We start from the raw sequence: 7,983 nt of genomic DNA, 5'->3' as shown, positions 1-7,983 counted from the left end.
GCTATTTATCAGCTATCTCTTCCATCTATTAGTTCATGCATCCTTCCGCTTGCATTCATCTTCTATCAACGTTGTTCATATCCATAATAGGCATTTGTACATACGCAGGCATCACAGTTGATTTCTCGCCATGGTTTGGATCATTGGGTATATCATAATGACTTTGTTTCTAGGCTTGGGGCAAAAATTTTGATCATTTTGAGCTTAATCAAATAGGTAGAACAATAGTTAGGTAGCTCTTGTCAAACAAAAACTGAAACACATCCAACGTTGAACACATGATCAAATTATCAACCATCAAACTATCACATGTCAGTCTAAGCATGACACACTTTTCAATGGATGATATCTTTTGCCTAATGATGTTCGCATTTTAATCAATGATTGTTCAACTTTAATATCTTTATTTTTGCTATCATGATTTCTTAGTGTCTCCAGGATGTCTTTGACTAGAGGAACAAGGAAGGAACATGATATTTTTCTAGTCTATTGTCTGTAAATTAATCATTAATATGTGCACATTTGTCTCAGGACATGATCATTGGAGTATCATTGAAGACATTTCCTATTTGCGTATAGAAATGGTTAATACTGCCTATTTTATGCAAGCAATACTCAGGTCATCTTGGTTCAATTATACCTCAATGTTTGTGCTAACTTACAATATTAGAATCCAGGAAAGTAGTGCTTAGGTCATCATGGTTTAATTGTACCATTGATGTTTTCACTCACTTCCCACATTTTAAAAAGCTCAATGATGATAAAACACAATAACCCAATGACTGTTCTTATCATAGCTTTGCATTTAGCTTGCATTTCATTCTTGCATAGGATCCCACAAGCTCATCTTATCCAAGGCCAAAATCTATTGCAGGTATCATCAATATATCATCATAAGTGTATACACAATCAGACTGGTGACTCATCTCTCTCCCAATATTGTCAAACCAATGTGAATCTTATGTTACTCCCTCAAATATGCCAACATCAGCATATCTGAATCTTCCTGCAACTTGGTATCAACAAAATGTCAGTTCTTTATCCAATCAACTTTATCAATTCTATCAATCGATCACATCTGATCTATTCTATCATGTCTTATACAAGATGTATCTTTCCTGAAACTAGACGTTTTGATCAAGTCTTATACAAGATATATCATTCCTAAAACCAGATGCTTTGATCATCTTTGTCTTATATAGGATATATCGTTCCTAAAACCAGATGCATTGATAATCTTTGTCTTATACAGGAGGTGTCAATCCTAAAACAAGACTAGATCTCAATCTTCTCAATCCAATCAATCATATCCAATCAATCAATCTCTATCAATCATCACATCAAGAATGACACCATTGTGATTAGAGAACTCGCACTTTCATCAATCAACATTGCGGAAATCAAATAAATTCTAATCAGGAAATCAATTTCGCAATAATCCAAACACTCCAAAGACCAAATATCTCAATTGATCTCCCAAGGGGGCATCATCCTACCACAATTTATCAATCAATGTCTTGGGAATCCTATCGAACCAATATCATCATCAAAATTAGATTATTCTTTGAATCAACGTGTCATCACACCTTGCTTCAAAGAGGGGAAAAATGTATACACCTAAAAATGGTCTAAAGATAATTAATTAAATAAGCAATTATTTAATTAATCCTCCTTCCTAATTTAATTGAATTCATTAGAAATTTGATTGAATCCCTTTCATCTACTTATTAATAAATCTAAGGATTTATTTAATAGGTTCATTTCAATAGCCCCATTTGATTAATTAATCCAAACTAATTAATCCTCCCCCCATTTAATTCATTCTTTCTAATCCCCTAATTAATTAAAACAAATCAATTTATGAGTTGTTTAAAGTTAGTTAGCCTTTTCTAATTATTTGAATTTTTAAATTTAAATTACCCATTCCATCCTAACCTCCTTTGGTGTGGATATTCTCCCCTTGAGACACATGACACTTAGGCCACATGTCTCCTCCCTTGGACACTTGCCCTCTTATGAGAAGGGCTCCTTGACACTTGTCACCATAGTGATGACAAGTGTCCCTCCCTCCAACCTCTTCTCCAACCTCATCCAATTTCACCCTTGATATCTTCAGACTCAATCTTGACCATTGATTCCTTCCACCTCACCCCTGGTCTTGGAGATCCTATAAATATCCCCCATTTTGGAGTACAAAGGATCCCATCTGATTTCCATCTTATGCATTATTATTATAGGCATATCCCTTCTAGCATATCATTTAAGCATTGTTATTATAGGCAATTTCATCTTAGATCTAGTTTAATTTGATCATTTTCTAGCTTAATTGTTTAATCATGTAGCTTAATCAATCTCTATTCTAGCTTAATTGCATCATCATCATATCTTAATCATGCATATCATTAGCTTAATTATCCTCTTGGATCAATCTAGCATAATCAATCTCATTTAACTTGCATATCCTATCATTTTAAATATTTCATCTAGGTGTAGTCAAGTCACTGGGATTGCTTATCCAGATCTGAGAGCAAATCCACACTTGCATCTCTTAGGAGGCGATAGGTCACTTTGTCATGGTTTATCTTTCATTTTCTTTTAATTTGGTAACCATGCTTGTAATGATCTATTGAGTGTTTGTGTTGTAGCTACAGGTACCCTACTTCACACACATGACAACACCAAGTGTGATTTCAAAGGTGCAAATTAGGTTTACAAACCGATTTATACCTCTTTTCTACCTTTTTGCCCCCAAAGTGCAAATCGGGTTTGTAAACCAAAAATGCACCTTGGAAAGTGTAAATTGGGTTTAATAACCTAATTTGCACCTATTTATGACACTTGACTTATTAATTACCCCTTTATGCAATTAGATTGGGAGTATATTTCTTGGTTTTTAATCTATTTTCTCTACGTTTTGGGCTTTGTTTTTCCTTTCCTAGTGAAGCCAGGTTCGTGGGAAGAAGAGAGCTCCATTAAGATTTCTTGAATTTTATATCTGGTATGTTTTTCCATTTGTTGCTAAGGGTTTTCAAAACCCTTTCTTTCATAGCCTTGTAAATTCAATAAGGGTCAGATTTGTAGACTCGAACCCCATCGAATTTTGGTGGTGATTCGGGCCTTCAAATCCTAGCACTCACCTCGTTGTGTTTTGTTTTGATATCACTAAGTTCTTCCCATTTACCATCCTTGGTGGAGTACGGGTCTATGATCTCTAACTACACCAAACCTTGGTGTAATTTGGGATTACTAGCCTACACTCCACCTTCTCCTTTGTCTTACCTTTTCTATTATATGGTGCAAGTCAGGGTCGTAGGCCCGTCATGCACTGTATGTTGCCATGGTGCATGGCGGGTCTATGACCCCACCTTGCACCACATTACCTTTCCATTATTCAACCAAATCTTGGTTCAGTGTGGGTTCAAGAACCCAAACTACACCAAGATTTGGTGGAGTTTGGGTTCATTAATCTGCACCCCACCATCCCTTCGCACCATTCCCATAGCCCATGTAGAAGATGGTTCTTGTTGGGATCGTAGGCCTACCATGTACAGAAGCCTTTGCTCAGTGCATGGAAGGTCCATGACCCTCTCAAGCACCATCTTTCCTTATTTCCATCACTTTGGTGTATGGTGGGTCTATGAACCCGCCCTACACTAGATTTGTTTTTTATGTTCCATGGTTAATGGTGGGTTTATAAACTTTCCTTACACATTGTTTTGAGTTTTTCCCTTTCCAAGTGTATGGTGGGTTTATAAACCTGCCTTACACTATGAATTACTCAATTAGGTGTTGAGAGAACTTATAAGATCGACTTACACCTATTTGTGATTCACACTAAGTTGGTATATTTCAGACCTGTAGGTTCGACCCACATTTGGTTTTGTATTTCCCAAGGTGAAATTCAAGGCCATGAACCTAAATTACACCTATGAACCACACACTATCAAAATTGTAATTTGGGCCCATGAACCCAAATTACACCAATTGCACACATGTAAAAAGGGTTCATAGGCTCAATTTACCTTTGAACTACCAAGATATAATGAGGGTTTTGGAAACCCTAAATGGCTTTAAATACATCATATTCAAGAGTTTAGTCAGTTCAAATGAACTAAATGGTTGATTCATTGCACTTCTGTAGTACTGATGGTTTTCCCCATGTTCCAGTATTATTATACAAATAATAGAGGCTTATCCAAGCAAGAAGGTGATGAAGTTCAAGAAGTAAGACCCACATCTAGTCTTCTCACCTTTGTTAGTTTCATCAAATATAGATCATATAAGGGACACAAAGATAGGTCATGTTGACCTAGTTGAGTTTCTTACAAGAGTTGAGCAACCTCCTTCATACTACAAAATGGAGTCCATCATGAACAATGGTATCCATTTACTTGTAGCTTTTCCTATGTCTGATCAAGATCCTAAATTCATTATGGCAGTTGTAAGTTATTTTGATCCTTCTAGCAAGAGTGTAAAGAACACCACTGGTAAAAAGTAGATCATATTGGATGAATATTTCTTTGACACTATTTTCAAGTGTCCTAATATTGAAAAATATTCAGATATAACAATGCAATCAACTCAGGCATACTATGACAAAAATTCTGACAAATGTAGGAGGAACATGAATGATAACTGGTAGAAGACCTCGAGGCCTACAATTGCCAGGTGGTCGGAGACATTTCCTAGAAGTGATTTCATTGAAAAAGTAAATGATTTGGTAACTCTCCTGAATAGAGTGAAAGGGATTCCCACTTCTAACACCTACCATAAATGGATGTATCAATTTATCCATGTTATCACACAAAATAAGGATAGGATCTTCTGGGATAAGAAAATCAATGATGCCATATGTGAACAACTTACCAAAGTACCAACCACTCTCAAGTTCTACATGACCTCCTATTTGGTGTACGTTGTAGCTTCAGTGAGGTATTTTCCAGGATTGTCTACAACAAGTGACATGAGGCAAGTTGTTGTACACGAGTACTACTCTTAGTTGGTGCTGAAAAATAGTTTCGATCATTTCCAAAGAGTGAATGATTCTTTATTTGGATATCATATGTGCATGTTGAATAAGGATTTGTATGGGAGAAGAGTCTTTGATCATGCTTGGTAGGTTGTAAATGAATACAGATGCATGCTCTTGCAGTTACCCACCTTCACATATCTCAAAGTTGAAATTTTCAATGGTGAACCCTTTATGCTCCCAAGGTACCAATCAGATAAAATTGTATCAATGGAATTATCTCATCAGATGGTGGTGGTCCATGAGGTCCAATTAGGTTCCCACAAAACAAGTTTGAAGTTTAATTTTTAACCATTGATAGATATTTCATCACTTCTATCTTCAAAGCTAGGACAATGGAAGAAGACATGAGAAGAGTGACTATGAAGTTTTTCAAGGCACAAATAGACTTTGACTATAGGGGAATGATGAGAAAATTGGAAAAAGAATATGTTCATGTCCACCGTATTGAGGATGAATGGTTGATTGCAGGACTGAAGATGATATCAGGAAGCTTGATTATTATTGGTTGATAGTGGATTAGATTAGGGAGTTTGATCTTGTAGATGTCCCTGAGGACCTAGAAGAAGATGGTAATGCCTTGGACCTTACCTATGCTGAAAAAAAGATCTCCTCTACTCCTTTGCCCATCATCCAATGGTCTTAGAAGGAGTTGACCTCAATCAGAGATAGATTTCAAAGTATTCTTGTGAATACTAATGTATGGCTTTCGAGTAAGCGAATCTAGTTGAAAACCTTCTCCTCTGGCTCTAATAATGATACAATGAGACCTATTGGAAAGAGCTTTGAAATCAGAACAATGAACAAATAAGACTCTACCACTCCTTCAAAAGCTCCCAAGTTGAAGTTCCTAGTTGGAATCAATAAGGTAAAATCCCAAGGACAACCATCAGCCTCTAATGTTCACAAGGTACAAGAACCTAAAATACAAGATGAACAATTGGAAGGTGAGCATCCTGATATAAAGACTATTGATGTTGATCATCTTGAAGATGATTAGGAGAGTAACCAAGAGCATGATGAATATGGTGAGGAAGGAATACTACAAGTAGATAAGTCCCATACAACTCTACGCCAGGTATCTATTTCTTCATCCATGATGCAAGCTTCAGTTTCCACTTCTGAGTCATATCCTTTTGTTGTCACATGTGTCTCCCCTAGCATAGTTGTTCATGTTTCTTCCACTAGTGATAGTGAATCTAATTTAGATACTCCCCATGATAACATTGAGAATTTTTTCTCTGCTTTTCTCAACCTGTCTGAAGTTTTTTCCACTACGTTGGATGATTTTGATAAATTTATCACAGAGACGAGTTCTAGGCCCAATGAGTCATCTTTTTGAAAATCTCCCCCAGTTATTACCATGACATTGATACTGATTGTACCACTATTATTCAAGAGTCAGTCAATCCCTCCCAAGTTCTGGTGATAGGTGATGATGACGATTCAACTTTGTCTCCATGGTTATTCTCTAATGCTCCCAAGAGAAAGAATCAAGTAGTGTATTTTGATGACTTTGATTTTAGTCAGCTTATCTCCACAAAACCCAATGTCACCAAGAAAGCTAAAACTTTGTCAAGGGTGAAGGTGGACAAAGAAAGAAACAAGTATGCATAAGTTGTCATTCCTACTCTTGATAAGGATATGGATCAAATTCAAGAATCAGATTATGTAATCCATAGGATTGAGTAGGGAAAGCAAACTCATGACTCTGTTGCGGGACATGACCAATCAACATTAGATTCTCTTTGTTGCCAAGTATGATGAAGACAAGGTTAAAAAGGATTAACTCAAAGCATGGGTTGATCAAATCCCTGCTATGTTAGTCAAAGTTACCAAATCTTCAGAAGCCATTGAGCTAGTGACTTCATCATTGGATGAACAAGTTGTGAAAAGGGAAGAGCAAGCAACATCACAAAGTAGACCATTGAGAGAATGGATGGACAGAATGTTAAGTCAAGGCACATGACTCTTGAGCTTGGCTTCTACCATTGTCAATAACCTTGATTTCGTAAGGAAATAAGTAGACAACATAGAAATCTTCTCTCAAGAACTGGAAAAATAGAAGAAGGATTTTGAAGCATGGTTGAAGATTGAAGATTTTTATACAAATGATCTCATGCAAAATGGTATCATTCCTTCACGGTGTATGTATGTTGAACAATGAGAGGCACTAGAACATAAAATGAATATCCTAGAGTGCCTTATCAAGGACATGAGGAAAGCCCAAAAAGAATGTGTAGATAAGAAGAAAGAGATTGTTTATAATATCTCTGAGATCTCATGTGCATTCCTTGATGAAAATCAAAAGGTGCTTGATGTAGATGTATTCATTAAGGAGTTCAACTTGTTGGTGACTACTAAAATTGATAGAGAGGACTTCTCCTTGTCCTGTATTGATAAATTGGTTGATTTAGAATTCATCCAAGACTTTTTGGATTCTCTTCTAAAGAAACAGAAGAAGTGTTGGATTGATTTAGAAGAATCTATCACATAGGTTAAGATCATCATTAGCCATACCCAAGGACCCAATGAAGCTCAAATGAAATATGTCATGCAAAAATTTGAAGAATATCAGAAACGTGAGTCAGCGTGTAGAAAATGACATGTCGTCATTTTTGTTATTTTCCAATGGCATTTTGTAATATCAAGTGACACCTTAAGTGTCATTTTATAAATGCTTTAGTACACATATAGGACTGCACGTGTTCTAAGTCAAACAGGTCTCTACTTTTGACTTGGTCATAAATTAGTTGCATTTTCCTAGTTTCATGCTACATGTCTCCTCTATATATATGAGCATTTATATTGTAATAAGGATCTTTTTCCATCATTGTTTTATGCAACAAAACTCTACCAAAGTGAAGAGAAAAGTGAAACTTGGTGTTTATATTGTGAATTTGCAAACTTAATCAAAGAGAAGACAAGTTTGATTTTCAATCTTTGTTTTGGAA

The sequence above is a fragment of the Cryptomeria japonica genome, chromosome 5 (assembly GCF_030272615.1).
Source record: "Cryptomeria japonica chromosome 5, Sugi_1.0, whole genome shotgun sequence".
NCBI classification, from domain to species: Eukaryota; Viridiplantae; Streptophyta; class Pinopsida; order Cupressales; family Cupressaceae; genus Cryptomeria; species Cryptomeria japonica.
Note: the sequence above shows the minus strand (reverse complement) of the source record.